Source organism: Eulemur rufifrons, chromosome 29 (assembly GCF_041146395.1).
Source record: "Eulemur rufifrons isolate Redbay chromosome 29, OSU_ERuf_1, whole genome shotgun sequence".
Classification (NCBI taxonomy): Eukaryota; Metazoa; Chordata; class Mammalia; order Primates; family Lemuridae; genus Eulemur; species Eulemur rufifrons.
In genome coordinates this window covers 17,732,145-17,752,073 of record NC_091011.1, presented here as the reverse complement: position 1 = coordinate 17,752,073, position 19,929 = coordinate 17,732,145, and the positions used below count along the sequence as shown (strand labels likewise).

General features: G+C 41.9%; 1 protein-coding gene and 1 non-coding gene across 5 annotated transcripts in view; both read right to left on the bottom strand.

Annotated features, from left to right (window-relative positions):
- Nucleotides 1-19,929, bottom strand: part of ELMO1 (engulfment and cell motility 1) — a 401,547-nt gene that overhangs the window by 249,602 nt on the left and 132,016 nt on the right. The window lies entirely within an intron of this gene.
- On the bottom strand, nucleotides 11,590-11,692 carry LOC138377749 (small nucleolar RNA U13). The gene has a single exon (XR_011231899.1). It is a non-coding gene; the product is annotated as a small nucleolar RNA U13 (small nucleolar RNA).

Genomic DNA, 19,929 nt, shown 5'->3' with positions numbered 1-19,929 from the left:
ATGAGATACAGACGCTGCTCGTGGAGGACCACACTTTGAGACCCACTTGTGGATAGAATGTCTCATCCCAAATAACACAGGCAATATCAGAGGAAGATCTAGAATCCAGACGCACTAACTCCTTGAATCCCATGCAGCTGCTAGTCCATCACGCTTTAACCCACTTGCTCCCAGGTGAAAACGCATTTCAGATATACTTGCTATTCACCTGCTTTGTTGTTAGGTCTCTCATCAATGAAAAAAAACTCCTTTATTCAGACAAGGAAATTGTAATTTAGAAGCTTCTCGCTTCCCTTATTGCTCAAATTTCTGACTAAAATAATATGTATTAGCACCTCCACAGGGAAGTAGGAAACTGTAATCAGTCAATATTTCTACTCTTGAGTGCTTCCTGGTGGGGGAAACAGTACTGGCACTAGCCTGAATGATTTTTAAATGACCTGTATATTTTTCAATTACTAATGCCATACTAGTCCTTCCTTAGCGTGGAAAATAGAGAGATTATTACAATAATGCCTGCCAGATGGCACATTGTGGGGAAAGCCTTTGAGGATTTAGGAGTTAATATTTGTGCTATCAGAGTGCCTACATTTGCTGAACAAATACAGCATTAAAAGCAACCTATAAAACAAATCACATGGAGTGAATATTCATTTAGTCTATGAAAAGCCCCATTCAAGGGTATTTCTTGAGGCTGGTGGTTTAAGGTCACGGTCCCCAAGGGGAAGAGGGCCATCCATGGACTCCGTCAAAGGACACGTGCCTCCCTCTGCTCTCCTCCCCGCCCAGGAGAAGAGAGCATGTGGGTGTTTCAGCAAGTTCCCTAGAATAGCGGCTCTCCACTTTGCACCTGAAAATCCCCTGGGGGGATCTGAATAATCCTGATGTCCAGGTTATACCCCGAATCAGTTCAGGGAGAAGCTCCATGGTTAGGATCCAAACAGTTAGATTCTTTAAGCTCCCCAGATGATTCCAATGTCCAGCCAAGGTTGAGAACCACTTTTCCAAACCAGTGGTTCTCAAACTTGAGCAAGCATCAGAATCTCCAGAGGGTCTGTTTACACCCAGGTTGCTGGGCCCCACTCCGGGTTTCTGGTCCGGTAGGTCTGGGGTGGAGCCCAAGAATTACTTGCATTCATACAAGTTCCCGGGTGCTGCTGCTGCTCTCTGGACCGTACTCTAACAATCACTGTGCTAAAGCCACAGTAACCAAATTCGAGAGCAGCTAGGCACCTACACCCACCACCTGGTGGAGTCACTTCACTCCTCTGTCCCAGTGTTGCGTTAGGCACTGACCTTTATTAAATGACAGCTTTAGGTAGGACATACATTCTCCAAGCTGACACAGGCCCCACCACCCTCTCACCTGGCTACTTACACATGTGTATAAACGTGTAGCCTCTGACTTTGTAATCCCCAACACAGATCAGTGTCCCTAAGATCCCTACAAGTAGCCTCTAGGGATCTTCAGATTCTAGCCTTTGTCCCTCCCCATTAAATTTAATAAAAATCAATAGATTGGATGACAACAGAGAAGACAGTCTATCAAATCTGACTTAAGACAGACAGATGGCAAATATGCTGAAAGGCAGAAAAATAACTGTGACCAGGTGTTGGCCCTGGTACCAGTGGACATCATGTCAGGTGCTCCAAATGCATGATTTCAGTTCCTCTTCCCAACCACCCACTGAGGAGACTAACCAGGTAAATGTCACTGTTCTCATCCTGCGATGCGGTCAGAACTTGCAACTTGTGCAAGATCAAAGCTAGTAAGCAGCAAAGCCATCACTTCAATTCTGTAGCTTTTTTAAAATTTAGGTTTAAAAGGTCTTCGGTGACTAGGAATGTGAACTCCATTAGAAAGAAGGACTTTAATCGGAGAAATGTGAAGTCTTGTAAAAAGATTTTTGGAAATTCAAACACACATCTATAGATTAAGGGCAATACGGTTTAGGAATAATTCATGAGAGTCCAGCTCCTCATCATTATTTGATGCGTTAAGGTAAAGCACAAAGAATCCTCATGAAAGAAACACCCAGAAAGATGCTAAGGATTCAGGCCAATAGGTTCTAAGCTACCTTGGTTTTCCACTGTACCTTCCTCTCCGGCACACATTCTCCTTTCTTTATCTGGCCTCCCAACACCTCTGCTGGTCTCTCTAATTCCATTCACCCACCTGCTTCCTCCTGGCCTTCAACCCTGGCTCTGTTTCTCTTGGCAGAGCGATTCCACAACTACACCCCTGGAACACTCCTGCTTCAACTGAACTCGAAGATCATCTCCAACTCCCACTAAGGGAACCTCCTCCCTGGGAATGTTCTGAAACCAAGGAAAGCCCATGACCATTCATATTATTATATTAAGAGCTAAGAGTTAGAGCTGGCAATAAGTTAAAGAGGAGTCAATTTCATGTGGCAGCCAGAAGGTTCTGGCATGTCAGGTTTCATTAACAGGAGCACAACAAGAACAGAGGAGGTTCCATTGGACCGGGCCCGGCTCAGGTCACATCTGGACACAAGACACAGCCTAGGTGTCATACTGCAAGCTGGCCTCTGACATGCAAGAAATCGTGCACAGAAGAGTGGCTAGGCAGAAAGAAACGTGTGTTGAAAGGGGATGGGATTGTGGGTTGGACTACTACAGTCTTCGGGCATCTGATTGTATTCTGCGCCGCTACAGAAAACAGGATTAGCAGAGAAGTTCCTGTCCTTAAAAATACTTGTAACCCCTGGCTCCTTCTTCCTCTTATCACATAATTTTGGGTGTCTACTATTGTGCAGGACAGAAACGATACCCTTCATCCAAAGGTGAATTTAAAACAAAAATAGTAGCTGCCTTCAAAGAACTTCTATCTCAGAAATGAGTTATTAAAAGCCTTAACAATACAGCAAGACACACACTCTTATAAATAACTTCACACGTGCATGCAACGAAAGATCCCACATTAAAAATTCTGGATTTCAGGCACATTTCCTTAGTTAAAAAAATAATATCCTTTTAAAAATGACTCTAAAAAATTCAGAAAAATCCATGCACTGCCAGGGACGAAATTTATGAAAATCTGGGTTGCCTCTCACTTCATTATCTTGAAGAAGCAGAATTGCGGCTTACTGAATAAAAGGATACACTCGAGCACAGCTTATTTGGTATGTTGGTTGATTCAATAGCCAATACAAAGAATTACCATAAAAACTCAATTAAAAAACGCCTTGGGAATAAATTCCATTTAAAACGAAGCTGGTTATGGTTTTTAAAAAGTCTTTATGAATAATGAAATAGTGCTGTCAAGGTTTATAAAGATATCTGCAATTTTTCTACTCAGCTTAGCTCACGTGGGATTCGGAACAATTCAGGTACCCTGGCTCACGCTAGCAACAACATTGTGTTCTTTCTTCCCTTTCTTCCCAGCTCCTTTTTGTACCACTCCTTTTCGGACTCCCTTTCTCGCACCTCTTGTCACTTTAAAACAAGGGGTGAAGTAGCATCACTACTATTGAAGGAGAAACAATGGGTTTCTCCATTTCCCCTTGTGCTTCTCCCTCCCCAGGGAGAGCACAAGCTAAAGTGTCCAACAAAGGACACAGCCTGTGCACAAGTGTCACTTCAGGGCATCCTCAGTAATCCATCAAGAAACCCGTTGCCTGGAGCCCAGCACAGCGCTTTGGGCTGTCTCTGGTAGGGAACTCCCACCGGCATTGGAGAGGAAACCTCTTGGCCATGGTGGAGCTAGGAGTTGCCCAAGCTGCAGCTGCTACACACAGATGGGCTCCCAAGGAGTCAAAGAGATGCAGAAATGTTTGCTGCACTCCAGCCTCCTCCAGAACCTAGCACTGTCTGGCCCTGGCGTGGGGCTGCAGTACAGTTGCAAAAGTAGGGGAAAAGAATCTTTCTACAATATTTATCCAGAGGAACATCCAGGGATGTTCTTCAGGGCTTTATTTATAATAGTAGAAAGGCATACATCATGATGATGATGATGATGATAACAGCTCTAATCATGGTAGTAGAGCTAACAAATACACAGCAGTCAAGGGGTGTCAAGTACTGTTCTAAGCCAGGCGTTGGCAAGCTACAGGCCAGTGGCCACATCAGGTGCACCACTTGTTTTTGTACAGTTGTATAAAATCTTTTTTCCTTTACATTTTTTAATTTTTTTAATCAAATGAAGAATAATGTGTGTTGTGCAAATTACATGAAATTCAAATTTCAGTGTCCATAACAGAAAATTTGTTGGAACTCAGTCATGTTCATTGATGCACGTGTTACCTGCGGCTGTCCTCATACCACAGAGCAGAATCAAGAGCTGTGACAAAGACCTGCGTACGGCTCGTGAAGCCTAAGTCCTACTGCCTGGCCCTTGATCTCCCAGTGAAATCAGTCCTTATGAAAAGCTAAAAAAAAAAACCTCCTTAATCAAGAGTTTAAAATCTCAACTACGAAAGAGATGCTAATGTTTTGCTCCCTCAACAACACCCTGACCCCTTTGCAAATGATTAACGTTTTATTCCCCAGGATAAATATTGTAATGATTTCATAGATTTCCAAATATTTAACTGGAAAAATTTTGTGTTCTGCAAATTTTATGTTGAAAGGAGTGCTTTCACTAAGGTTACGGGACTAGAAGGTCCCCCATTCCCCGCCAGCTAGTGTCACAGTGATTCAATGCCCAACCTCAGTGTTCTCGGGTACCTTCTCACCTGCTGTTCAAGGCAAATCTCAGACATGGATATATTCAGATATAAAAGGCCACCTATAATTTTGACGCTTTAGGGGCCTGGGTTGTGTGGCTGGTAAGCATTCGCCTCTTTCCTCCCTTCAACGTAGTTCGTATAAATGGCAAAATCTGGCTTTCAAATTTGGAGACTATTGTCTCTTTTCTACAACTGGCTACATACAATTCTTATACCTATTTTAAAGATTAACAAACTGAGGCATAGAGAGGTTAAGCATCTTGCCCACATTCTCACAACCAGCAAGCTGGGATTTGAAGTCAACACTCCAGAGTCCATGTTCTTAACCACTATACTGAGAAGGAAAATAAGTTAACTACATGATGGAAAATCTGCTCCAGGAAGTACTGTGCAACCTTTTAAAATTGTGTTCATGGAGAATTTAGTTATCACGAGACAAAAGGGTAGGCATATAAAATGTATGTCAATTGTATGTTGTATATAATCTCTATAGTAGTATATATTCCTTGTCAATGTGTATTTTACATAGAATATTCTCTATATATTCTCATGACATAAAGTATACATGAATCAGCAACATCAAGACACTGACTTATCATAGTTATGTATTTTTAAAAATGTATTAAAAAACTAGAAGGGAGGTTCACCAAAGCATTAATAATAATGATTGGTAGTGGTGGGAAGATGAGTAATTTTTTTCTATCTGTTCATATTTTTCTAACCTTTTTCTCATGTCTTCATTGCATTGATTTTTATTTATATTTGATTAGGGGTGTGCCCACTGTTCTCTAACATGGAAATAAATTCATTTTGCAGGAGAACATGAGAAACAGTTTGGATTCTCATCCTGGAGCCTGCTCAAGTGTTTGCTGAAGCTGTCCCTGCAGGTCCGTGTCCAGCTGTGGCAGAGGGATGACCCTGGGCAGAAAGCCTCATGCCCAACTGCGCCTCCCCCCACCCCAAGTAAGTCCTTCCCAGGCAGGGTGGATCGCCCGGGTCCTGCAGGCAGCATTCCAAACTCCTGCCACCACATGGGGTGAGAAGGGTGTCGTTCTGATAGAAGAGGCCAGGAGGAGCATCTGTGATCCGAACTCTCAGAATCAGGGGCAGTCTGAGGTCTTGAGGCCTCTTGGGCACAGTAGCCCACTCCAGAGTGCTTGTTTAAGTTGCCTGCCTGCCCTGGTGCAGCCTCCTGGGCCTTAAACCTCCCCCCAACCCCCCTGCGTTATCCCGACCCTTTAAGCCAGCACCTCCTGGAGCCTGATTCCACAGTTCCTCAGGGGACTGTAAATCAGGGCTTCAGCCCAGGTGGGTCCCATCACCACCGACTGGGCAATCCTAGGCCAGCTCCAGGGGATCCCTGCACATGTTGACAGTGAGACGATGTCATCCTGAGGGGACCTTCCAGCTACGAAGCCCTGTGACCTATAAATATTCAGGGTTCCACAAACACACTGGGTTAAACCACTGAATTGCTGATAACTGGCCACTTTTGACCTGCAAAAATGTAATGTCACACGATTCAACCTCATAACAGTGGAGCTAAACAAGTGCAATCACACCCTGCGGTCTTGAAAGTTTCGGAAAGGAGATGGATTTCTGGAGAATGTAATGGAAGCGACTGAAGCAGGAACCGGCTGGAGCTGAGGATACACAGATCAGAGGGATGGCCACAGCTTCGGCTTGAAAATGAGTGTGGAAATTAATTTTTTAAATTAACCTTTTCAAATGCATCTTGTGACAGCCCACTATGAAAAACCAGCAAATACCGAGGAGGAATTATCCACTCTCTTTCAGTATTGCTGGTCAGGAACAGCAGAAATACGGTGAACTCTGCTTCAATTTTGGTTCCGCCATTCCCGTCTGCGCATCTGCCAACAGAGCCACTGCCCCTCGCTCAGCCCAGAGAATAAGCTTCTGAGGATGAGGACCTGAGTCCATCACCAGCCAGAGATGTAATAAACCTTGAAAGAGGCTGGGAAGTGTTGGAAATGTTAGGTAAATAGCATGCGAATGCCAAGCTGCCCCTAAACTTAGCAAACAGATAAAATGGGATTAAAAACTACTATGTTTAAAAAGAAGGGGAAAAAAAAGCATTGGCTGTCCTTGTGAACCTCATGGGGTCACGGGTCCAGGTAGAGTCCAGCGTGCCCTCAGGCATGGGAAGTAGCTGCACCTGAAATCTGATGGCAGGAGGTGGCATTCTCCACCCAGCGCAAGGTAGAGTCAGAGTGGGGGGTTTGTGTGGGAGCTTCCGCACTTGCAGCTGGGGGGGCAGGGGAAAGAAGGGCTCTGTCTGGGAAGACCTGGGTGAGAGTTTTGGCTCTGCGAGGTATGTTATGGCACCTTGAGCAAGGCTCTCTCTTTGTCAAAACGTTTTTTTAAATGTTTCTCTAACCTCAACACTAATAGTTACTTAATGGATAGAACATAGTAAGTCATGCAGTGCAGCTGATCCCATTTTGTAGAGCAATGACAAAGCACACCTATGCATGTGTACCCAAGGGTGTGTGCATGTGTGTGCCCGTGCCTGCGCACGTGTATACATGATCATAAGAGCGTAGCGACACTGGGAAGAACACACTCCAGACGGTGAACATGTTACTGGAAAGGAGAAAGGGTATAAAGAAGAGGGCAGCTTCATTTGGTGCAGTTAAAGAGGAAGGGCTGTTTTAAAAAAGAAGAAAATGAAAAGAACAAAATTTGGGATATGAACTTATATATAAATATATTAGAAAACACCGGATTTTTCATCTGCTTCCTTGTGAGCATGTCCACCATGAATCGAGAAGTAAAAAAGCAAGTTTTTGCGTAATGTGTCCATACTTGTTGTATTTGGGCAAAGACAAAACAAAACAAACAACCGCCCTCTCTATCCGCAGGGTGGACACACACAAGGAACGCGGCCGGAAGGATCCGCCAGGCTGCTCAGAGGGGACAGCAGGGCCGGGAGGAACAGGAAAAGCTGGAACTAACTGCTTAAAATCTAACTTATTTTTTGGTAGTTATAACACTAACCTCAATCTCCTCCACCAAGTGGGCTACTTCAATAATTATACTTCACAGAAAAATAACTTTAAAAATACACTTATGGTGCTATACCAACAATGTCACTTTAAAATACAGTTGTGAAGAAAATTTCACTTAGTATTTCCACAACCATTTTTTCAAAGTATAAAAACACACAGGGGAACGATGCACATCAGCACCATGATGGGCAGAAGGAGGGAGAAGAGGAGGATGGGGACAGGGTTACACAACAATTATCTGTGATCACCAATTTCCTTAAACAGTCACAACATACAGTCACATTGGAAGAAAATACAGCAAAATGTTAATATCTGTTAAACCTGAGTGGTTGGTACAAACATTAATACCATTTATATTCTGTATTTTTTCCCTCTGGTCAAAATATCGTATAATGAAAATTTTAACTTAGAAAGCCTACATTTTATTAATTTGAAGCAGAATTAAACAAGTATCTGACTATAGCAGACTCAAGTAGGTTTAATATCTTCAGGACTTTGCACTTTAAATACTGTACAATAATACAATGTAAGATCACAAGTGGTTGTTGCTGAAACTGCAAATGCGCACTCACATTTGATAATACTTTCATAGTGATTATGCTCTCTTTTGTCTCTGCTATAGGCTGGTAGGTAAAGGAGAAGTGAAATATATTTTCAACAACTAGAGAGGAAGCAAAATATTAAAGGTGACCCTTGGAGATCAGTTTTCATATTACATTTTGTGAAATTCAGGAGATGCCTCTGTTTCTCGTAGATAAGGAATATTAATAGGAACGTTCAATCCTTCACAAACGAATCTTTCCTGAACAGACTTGAAGCATATATGCACAGTCTTTGTAAAGCCATTCTCAACATATTTTTATAAAATCCTCCCGTGTCTACAAAATAGCATGCTTTCCTCTCCTATTCCTCATTCTCTAGTCTCTTGTTTCTGTCTGTGGCACCCTGATGCAAAGGAGCTTTCTGCCGGCTTCTCACACTGTCGGGCTAAACAGCAGAGGCGACAGGGTGGTTTTGCTCATTCACAAGGTGCTCATTCTCCATCTGTGGGTAGCACCTCTCTGTGGCCCTGTGTGTCGGAGGTGGGGAAGAATAAATCAAGGAACAGCTCAAAGGAAACACAGGGGGCCCTCAAGAGTCCCCAGAAAAGCCCACCCTTGGGAGTACGTAGTGTCTGGGGGTCCTGTGCCCACCACGCTCACGTGGCGTCTGCACTTTCAGATGCTCTGCCCAGCCTGGCTTTACGTGGGAGCCAAAGACCCTGGTCCTTCAGGCCTGATGGTCTTCATCAGGAAAGAGGCCGGTAAGCACAATGGGCAGGAAAAGCTCACGTTGGAGGCAGGATGGCATCGTGGTTAGCAGCACAGACGTGGAGAGAGACCAACCGGGTTTCGGTGCAATCTCCAATATCCGTTGATGCTCTTAGAAAAGAAAGTTCACCTTTCTAAAGCCAGTTCTTCACCCATAACACTGTAGAGGTATTTACCTCCCTCACTGGCCTGGTGTGAAGGCTAAATGAGAAAGATGATGCTCTGAACCCAGCCCAGCACCTGGGTAAATGGCAGCTGTCAAACATTAACTTTCAACCTAGAGTGATGTCAATGTTCTCCAAGACATTCTGCCAGAGCTTCCTTGTGTGGGACTCCCGGTCCTTATGCTAGGCCTGGTTGCCCTCAGGACACCAACTGACCTTGAACTTTTAGACTGCAGATGTCATTAATTTGAAGTCTGGCTTTCTCACTGGCTCCAGGGGTCTGATCTGCAAGACCATTCTGAGCCCACACTAACTCCTGAGTCTCACAAACATTGTACTAAAGGGGCCTCCCTCCCAACGTTGCTGCATTGCCCCTTCATACCCAGGGTTCTGCCAACAGGAGCAGACAAGAACTAATTAAAAAATCACAAGTCCCCAAAAGATTGTGGAAATACTCTACCTTCTCCATCTTACCACATTTAGGCATGGACATTTTTAGTCTCCCAGCCAGGTGGTAACTTGTTTTATTTATAAGGATTTCTCTGGCAAAGAAGATTCAATAGCATTTCTCATTTTGCACTCACGTATACACTCAGCAGCATTTTACTCGACTTCCAGGTGCCGAGTTACATAAGAAAATGCAGCACTGTCCTGGGAGTACTCTGTCAATTCAAAATCGTGACGCTAAAGCACTTTACCATTGTAGGAAAATGGCTGATATACCACATAACATGATTAATGCTTTGTTCAAATACATAGGAGATTCTTCTTCACTGATTTGTGTGTGCTTCATTGATTGGCATTTACTGCAAAGGTTTCCACTGAGGCACTATAGAAAGCCTTCAAGTAGTCAAATGAATTTATCTCAGTTAAACATGATGTCACCACTCCAAGTGAGGGAGTATTTGTGAATAGATAGGAAGGCCAAAAGCAAAAAGGGAAAGAGAGAAGGGAAGGAGGGAGAAAAATGGGATTAATACAAGAGATAAGGGGATAATAAAATAGTAAGCGTGGTGGGGGTAAGGGAACCTGAACTATGTAAGTTTAATGTATGATACACTCAATTCTTTCCTAAGAGATCATTCTGAAGACCCAACCATATGTTTCTGGAGCCTCTGAAAACAGAAGAAACACTTCAAATTCCCTGAAGGACAAGGGTGGTAACTCCAGTGAACCACTACACACATGGTTGAGGGCTCAGAAAACCCCACTCCGGGTGCTGAAGGAGCAAACACAAACATCTGCCTCCGTGGAGCACGCTGACTCCCCAGGCTGTCTCCTGGACCCTTCGGGCTGGAATCTCCCAACTCCATACACAAGCCCAGCTCTGTTTCCTGAAACTCTTTCATCCACGCAAGGGGAGTCATTTGCTGATCACGCCGGAATTACTGGATGGAGTCTAACTCACGCACTAACGCAGCAATCTGCTTTTGAACCTGGTAAACGTGCATCATCACCTGTTCAGGTTGCTATGAGCTACTACCAAGTGCACGTGACAACCAATAGATGTAAATCACATGGACCAATAATTACTCTGTCTCGCTTGAGAGGTTTCAATCCTGACAAAGTGTAATTTTCAAAAAGTTAAAAACAGGACTCATAAAAATATATAATAAACATACATCAAGATTTACTCAACTCAACAATGAAGAAACCAGCAAGATGATAAAGCTGGTTCAAAAAGCATCTGAAGAAGGTATTTAAAGCATCTGAAAAAAAAAAATAGTATAAAATTTCTGGATTACCCATGACATTGGTTAACGTCCTAAGGAGTGAAACATTTAGGGTTAGCTTTTCTACTGCACAGATCTGCCAGCCCCAAATCTCCACATTAACACATAACTTCCTGGTGTTTACCCCCTAACAGTAAATAGCAAAGTTAAACACAAGAATGTTCTTTTGAAGAATTACTTAACCTTCCTGGAGCTTTTTTCTTTTTTTTTTTAGAAAAATGCTCCAATATGACATTGAAAGGACATGCCACCCTACTTTGTTGCCTTATTTCCTTCCAAGTTTTAAATAATTTTCCTTAACCTATTGGTTGCATTGTTATATATTGGCTGTAATGCTTTATATTTCAAAGAAAGGAAAAAATAACTATGACTTTAGCCACCGATATTTTTCTGTTGCTTTTCCCTTTTTCAATTAGAAGATCATCCTTAAATCAGATTTCCAAATTTCTTGCAGCAAAACAAATCGCTGACTCATTGGGGGAAAAAAAAGTTTTTTTAAACCTGCACTTAAATATTCAAAACTGAGTCACTTCATATGTCTTTAAAAATCTATTGTTAATATTTGTGAGCATTCTAAAGAAGGAGAGGTTCATACTGAGAAACTAAGTGCAAAAATCTCAGAGCTTCTTCTCTTTTTTTTTCCTTTTCTTTTTTTAAATCCATGTCAGATGGGTAAGGTCCCAAAGCATAACAAGGTTTGGGGAATGCACGTCTCACACCTGAGTGTGAAAACCCAATCATCATGCTTAAGATCCACAAAAGGATCAGTGTTTGCTTTTGACTTATGATTTTGATGTATAACTACTGCAAAGTCTACTATTCTTATCTGAAACATTAAAAATTCTAGAAATTCCATGTTTTCATTAATTAGACTCAGAATTAACATTACTATTTTTCATTGAGTCTAAGGTGCACCCATTTTTAAGATATCACCAGTTCCAAATTTCGGTAGAATTTCACAATCAATGGCATCTTTCAATTGCTGTCAACCAGATAGCGGTCAGAACACAATTTTCATCACAAGGGCATGTGTGAATATTAAAAACTCCAGCACCAAATTGCAGAACAGGTGTCAGGGTCTGGGATAAAAACGCTGAGACATACCAAAGCAGACTTTAACCCCAGCGCCATATGGTGGTGGGAAGTGATGGAGCTAGGACAGACCAGGCCTGTTTCCCTATATACCCCATCCGGCAGTGGTCAAAAGTGTGTTAACTCTAGGAAACCACAGGGGGAAGCAGCTTAAGAACTCAGCACCAATACCTTTTCTTTTTTTAAAAAAAAAAAAATTCTTTTAAAGCTGTATCACCAATGCTCTTGATAGCACAGGGGGCAAATTTGTGACAAACTACAGACCCTGGAGAATTGAGTTGAAAGTGATTTAGGAGAGTTGAACCCACATGGGTAGAAGTTTCAGGGTAACACATACCTGGTTTATTTCCCTTGTATTTGTTTTCTTTTAATGTATTATAAGAGTGTTAAATGATAAACATCTGTGTGTCACAAAGTATAGCAAAGGTCATTAAAAAATATAATATTTTCAAAAATACCTAAATAATGAGAGGTATGAGAAAACAGTTTAACTGGCTTGGTTTTTTTTCTTCCTTAGTTGTGCATAAAATGTGTATCTACCAATCAGTGGCATGGTGGACAATGAAATATGAACGTATAAATGTAGACACAGCAGCAAGAAGATGTACCTAGGAGATTTCTAGGCAAACTTATGTTATTAGCTAAAAATAATACATGTGTTTATTCCTATAACTAGGCCTTACTTTCTCTTTTAGTATATTTTAGACTTATGGGGACCAATAGAGCATTTCCAGCTTAAAGAGCTACTTCTACCCCATCAGCTCTTAAACACTATCAGATCCAAACTAAAAACTAAAGATCAGCAAGAAATATTGGGAACACGATTCACCTCTGTGGATGGGGAGAGGGAAGCTGGAAGAAAGGTGGAGAAGAAACACTTTTCACTGCTCTTTACCTTTTGAATTTTGTACTATTATCTGTTCGATATATAAGTAAAGTTAGTAAAAATATCCTTTCAATAAAAACTTGGCATTTGGAAGAACATTTTTTTGCCATTTAGAAGATATTAATTGTTGGACAAGGACAGAAGCTACAGGTTCCAAGAGCCTCCAATGATCATCTTGTAAGAAAACTCTCAAAGACAGAGCTAGCTGAGTTTCCAGGACTTCCAGTGAGTGCAATCTCTAGACGAAAAGAAAAAGCAATTCCATATGGAGAGTTTTAATTTTAGATGGCTTCTCTTGTCAACTTCATTTCTGTTCCTCCTGTCCTTTGAAATTCACCATTCTCAGAAATTCTGTAAAGGGTTGAGGGTGAAGAGAGAATTGTCTGTGCTTTCATTAAAAAAAGAAGAAGAAAAGTTATCTCATACTGAAGTCCTCTTCTGAGCCACTTAAGATTTTTCAGAAAAAAAAATTTACTCTCAATATCTAGGAAATGTTCTCTCAGTATTTCTTTTAACATAAGAAAGACTAAGTGAGACATTTCAATGCCTCTGTCATTTCATTTCCTCCCTGCATTCCTATCCAAAATACCACAACCCCCAAACCAGCTTATTATATTATTCCCCCTATTCTTTTATAGACTTCATCAGTGAAATGCAGAAAAGGTAAGATTTGGTGCAACCATTTGTAAAAAGAGGGGGTAAGCTGCCATCAGGAGGGCTAACGGCCGCAATTAGGATATTAGAGTCTGCAGCTAGTGGTCAAATGGCTTGTCTTAGGTGGGCACATCACTGACAATACCAGGATAGAACTCAAGGCAACTGCTCTATTACCAAGCCCTTAGTGCATTTAAAGGCCACGCTGAGAAGGAAAATCGCCATCTTCATTACAATGCTGAATCTACAAAAAATAGGTTCCATGTATGCATATAAGTACTGCAAGCTTGATGCAGCAAACAGAGGTTTCCATTGACTATTTTGATTGAGTCCAAATTTCCCATCACTGGCAGACGGCTCTTACTCATCTCAGCAAGCTCCTAGCACAGTGACTTTCTACTGCGTGAGGGGTAGAGGCCAGCAGGGAACTCGCTCACTGGGATCCTGAAACAAGGGCAAAATTGAGTGGAAATGGACACGTAAGAACCTTCTGTTACAGTAAACAGCTTTCACAAGACTTGACGCTCCTCTCCATTGAAATGTGAAATAGCATTTCCTGTATCTTAATTTAATCTGCCTAATATGTTTCCATGGGTTACATCATCGGCAACAGTACAGAATTTAAGGCAAACTCATTTAACTCTAGAGACACACTCTTTGAAATTAGATTTAGACATTACCATAATACTCCCCCATTCTCTGACCTGGTCAGTATAGACACCTGGGACTGCAGCCCACCTCTTCTTGCATGCGCTACACCACCTGCTGGCCCTGAGTCCCCATCTGAGGTTCCAAGGAAAAGGACCACTGAGGGATACAGGCCAAGTCACAAGGATCCCCTTTGATGGAAGGAAGCGATGGAGTAGATGACCAAAAACTCCTTTGATTTGCCTTTGAATGTGTTATTTCAACTCTGCCTTTGATTATACATGGGGCCAATTACCAGGGAATTTATTTCAAATTAAATAGTGAAGCTACGTTGGGAAAGCTCGAACAGCTCCTACTCCATGTTGATGTGTGAATAACTAAATAAATGAATCCGAAGGGCGTTCAGCACAGCCCGAGTTTCCCACCCTTTCTGACCCTGCAGCCCCATGGCAGCGTCTTACACAGGTACGCTCAAAGCACAAACCCAATGTGAAATCTTTCTTCCATCTCAGCTTGTTAAACTCAAAACTCACGTAGCCAAGAGAAAAGAAATATTTTCCTTTTAAAAGGCCTCTCTCCTCTTCAGGCTCCATTTAGAACCACCACCCCAAACCTGAAAGCCCCACACAGACAGTGCCTGCTCTGTTGGCTTCAGTGAGGCTGGACAAAAAAACCCACAGGGGGGTGGCTCCCTCAGCCCCCAGCAATTCCGAGAATTCCTAACTGACGACATGGCCATATCAGCCCATCTCGTGGTGAAATAAAGTCATCTGGTTTGTGTCCTGTATAATACCTTAATGATTACTGGAAGATCATTAACACTCAGCCCTGGCCTCTCTGTGCCCTGAATCTGTCTGAGTCCCCTCATCTTATTCCTTAATGAAGTACACGAAACCGTGATCGGGGGGCTTAAATCTTCTGTCTTGTATCCATCCCCATTCTACCCCACCTTATTTTATGCATCTCAAATAAACGAGAGCATCCACCCGTGCGTAATACCCTTTTTTCCTAAGAATGCGCCTAGCCGTCAGCTCATTTTTCTGTTAATCAATATAAAACACAGAAGCCACAAAAAGGACTAGATTCACTGCAGCACTTGTCAAGGGAGGCAAACTCATTTCACTGTGTGAATCTCTGTTCATGACGTTTGGGGTTTAGAGAGAACTCTATTTAGAAATCTAGTTGAACCACCAAAATTCGAGCCCTCTAAGCTTCAGCTGAAAAATAAATTAAAATGTTTTCTGGTTATTTCTAAAGAGAAAAGGGTCAGTTTGCCCCGGGCTCCTGGACATGTCAGCCTAAGCTTCCGAACTCATCAGCCATCTGTATTGAGCAGCTATCTGGGGATGCATGTCAGAGCTCTCAGAATCCAGCACCAGGCAATTGAGTTTAAATGTCACTCCTGGCTAGATATCCGGGCGTCACCCATGCCCACTACGTCCCTTGGGTACAACAAACTCCAGGCACCAGGACGCGTGATATTATTCATTGACATGCACTCACTTTATGGTCTGTGGCTGGCATACTGTTAATTACATGGCAAGGAGAGGTCACTATGGGGCTAAAATGGAATTCAGCTGTCCCATAACGTAATCACGTCCACCTGAGACACTGAGCCGTCACCCTTAAATCACTCTCATAAGCACTCGCTCCCGGAGCCTCTCTTCTATCAACAAGCCACACATGTGGTCCCTGAACCCTGCCGTTTTTCACTATACAATGACATTTTCTTAGCACACTCCAAATTTAAAACCTATTTTCCCAATAAAAGAGGAAAGGGGTTAAGAATGGCAAACATCACGGGGGACGTGGGATCTCAGGATGAAGTGGAGGGAAAGGCTATATGGAAACAGCAGTGGAAGGGGGAAATGAGGGAGGGAAGGAGAAGAGAAACGGCATTTGAAACTCCACAAAGAGACAAAGATGGAGGGGAACGAGAAGGAGAGAAAGAAAGACCGGGTAGTTGGTGAGATGAGCATATTCACAAAGTGTCTACCCCTCCCAAATTTTGAATATGGGCTTCAGAGGAAGCTGTCACCTACTGTCATTACCTCTCGCAAGATGCAAATCAGTCACAACCCACATCTCTTTAAATGTCAGCAAATTTTCACTGTCCAGTTGGGATGGATGACAGTAGTCACCCATCACAGAAGGGCTATAGGGTAAGTCCTTCCCTTAGGACAACTGAAACCAAACAGCTGTTTGGACAGACAGCCCTGCCATGGAGTTACACCCACCCAGGGTCACCTTGAAACATGTTTCTTAACCCTACAGGGACACTTTGCTTTCGCTCTCCCCATACCCAACTCAAAACTCAACAGATGACCTATAATCACAGTAGAAGCACAGTGTCTCTATTCCTGATGCAGAAGAATGTAGCTACTTTCAACTCCAAGTTAGACTGTAATACTTGAAAATGATTTTCCACAGAGGCACAAGATTCGGATTAGACACCGAGGAAAACTTTCAGGTGATATTTGGAATGATATACAGGAGACCAAGATTGGTTTTTAAATAGTGTTTAGATATAGTGGAGACTATATGGTTATTTACTAGGGGTAACTTCAGTGTGGGCTACGGTGAGCTAGACAAATTAATTTCAAAATGGCCTTTAACACCACAACAATTTGACTAGTTCCAAAGACTCGTCAACTGCTCTGCTTTCACTGCCATTTCCTAACACTTCCTCAGGATCCCAACAATAATTTCACGGACGATGACTGCTTCCAAAATAGGCTTCTCTATCATCACCTCCTCCCTCAGTGTTGACAAAGCACCTTCTTATAAATGACACTGTGCTAAAAACAAACACAAACCAAACCAAACCCAAAGCAACATAGAGCCTAAGAACCATGGAAATCTTCAAACACTTTGATCTCACTGAAATAATTCAGAAGGAAAGAGAAAGCTATAAGAACAAAAATGTACAATAGAATATTGTCCATCAATAGAAAAATACTGGAATGTTAAATGTCCAGTAATTAAAAATATCAAAATATAGGACAATGCATCCATTCAATGAAATAAACAGCCTTAAAGGAGATCATGATGGAGCAATATGAAAACGTGCTTGTGAAGTCATGCTTCAAGTTAAATATGCAATAACCTCTCCTCTCATATTACAATTATTTGATCATTTACAAAATGACCAAAAACTAGAGAGAAACAGAGAACCAAAATAGCTGGTCCATTGTAATGGAAACAAAGAACTGATTTTTCTTTTGTTTCCTTATTACTGTGATGCTGTTGGTGGTGCAATAAAAATTGGAAGAAAAAAATAAATAAGGAAAATGAGAAACACAGCTCACAGCTTTTAGAAGAATATACAATCCATGTCAGATACTACTAACACAGACCAGTATGAAGTATCCAGCTCAGTGAGAAAGTACAGAGATGCTGTGGGGATTAAAACTGTTTAGGAAGAACTGTAGATATATTACATATTCCAGTAGGGGAAAGTGACCCCGCACAGAAATGGACATTGTATATTAAACATCAGTTAATAGGTGGAAGAAGAGTTCTTAGTGAAACTGAAATTAAGAGTTTCAAGGAATTACAGATCACCTTTCCAATTAGACACCCTCATAATCAGTACTCTAAACATAGCATGTTCTAGCAGAAAGAAGATCGTGGGCTGACGCAAATCTGAGATTTTTTCTCTGCCCTGTCAGAAAACCTTCTGCACATATGTGGCTTGTAAGACTCAAGATACTCAACTCTGTGTCAATGGTTGCCAAATGCATTCACACATCAAGCAAGAAATGCTAGCAATTAAAAACATCGTCAAGCACAAGAAAGTACAGAGACATGGCATGGGAATACTGCTTATTTCGATCGTTCTCAAACTTCAGAGCTCATTAAATTTATGTTTTTTTTTCAATTGGAAGCATATATAATTAGTGATATTCAAGTTACAGCACAGTAACTTAAAACGTATTCTGGAAACCATAATTTGAATTAAATCTAGGAAATAAAGGTGACCTTCCTCCTAAAGAAATAAACAAAGGTGACCTTCCTTCTAAAGAGTAACTTTATTTTTAAAACTATTCGTATTTGTTTTCCTTTGGTGCATGTTTATTTCGTTCCGGCCACTCTGTGTTCCAGAGGGCATGACCACAGAGGGTTCTCAGGTGGGCTCCTAACGAGAGAAAGCTGGAGCGTGATTGTTTCGGCTGCCGAGTGGTCATGGGTTTATCACGGTGTGTGTATTACGTGGCCTTCTTCTTTTTGACTCATTGTTTACTACGCAGTATATCCTAGGACCTAGAGGGCTCATCAGTGAAAGGAATTAAGATAAAATCCATATCTATGTTACTCCTGGTATTTGAAGGGGAGGTTTCTATTATGGATTAAAATCAGCTTTTTGAAATATCCAGAGATTCTTCAAACCAAATAAAGCCCCCTCTCCTAAACTCAAGATAGTCCATACGTGATGTAGCAAATTGGGCCCTGGGAAACTCACTGTGATGGCTCACTTTATTGTCAGCTTGGCGGGGCCAAGGTATGCCCAGATAATCAGTTAAACGTTATTTCTGGGTGTGTCTGTGAAGGTGATTCTGGGAGAGATTAACATTGGAATTGGTGGACTGGATAATATTAACACAGACTGTCCTCCCCAGTGTGGTGGGCATTCATCTGACCCACCGAGGGCCCAAATAGAGCAAAAAGGCAGAAGAAGGTAGAATGCACTCTCTGCCTGGCTGCTTGAGCTGGGACGTCAATCTTCTCCTGCCCTTGGTGCTCCTGCTTCTCAGGCCTTCAGACCCGGCCTGGAATCCACACCGTTGGCTCTCTGGCTCTCAGGCCTCCCAGCTACACCCTGCCCTTCCCGAGTCTCCAGCTTGCAGACAGACATGGGACTTGTCAGCCTCCATCATCTCACATCAGCCAATTTCTTATAATTAATCTCATTACATGGATATGTGTGAAATATATAGATAGATAGATATCCTATTGGTTCTGTTTCTCTGAAGAACCTTGACTCATACGCTCACTCAGTCACTTCTTTTTCTCTTGCATTGTTTGTTCCAACGTGTGAGTCTCAGTTCATTATGCACTAAAAATAACCCTAAAGGAAATCTCAAGATTTGGTAGGTTTTGTCTAGGAATCTCTACCCTGAACGTTGTATAAAATGACATGTCCGTGCTTTTCAGCTGGAATTGAAAGCTTGAAGAAAGTATTTGGGGAAGAAAAAGCAAAGTTCTGATTTGACATTCTTTCATGGAGATAACCCACATTATACAGATAACTTAATGGGCTCTAAGAATTCTGCATGAAAAAACAAGAAACTGATCCATAGCATCCTACTTTAAAAAACAATATTAGTATCATAACGAGATATTTAAAACTACAAAGCAGAGGAGGAGATTAAAGAAAATTTTAGAAGTCAAGAGAGACGTACTCCCTCATATGATGTGATAAGGGCACTTCACCTCTGTTGTGTTCTTTCCAAAAAACTATAACCTCTGTCTAAACATAAGAAAATATCAGACAAACCCAGTTGACGAACATTCTGCAAAATACTTGACCAGAACTTGTTAGAAAGAATCAGGGTCATTAAAAACAAGGAACGACCAAGAAGCTATCATATGTTGGAGGAGACCGAGACATGACAACTAATTGCAACATGGAGTCTTGAAAAAGAAAAAGGACATTAGTGGAAAACTCAGTGAAAGCCGAATCTCTGTAGTTTAGTTACCAGTATTGTGCAATGTTAATTTT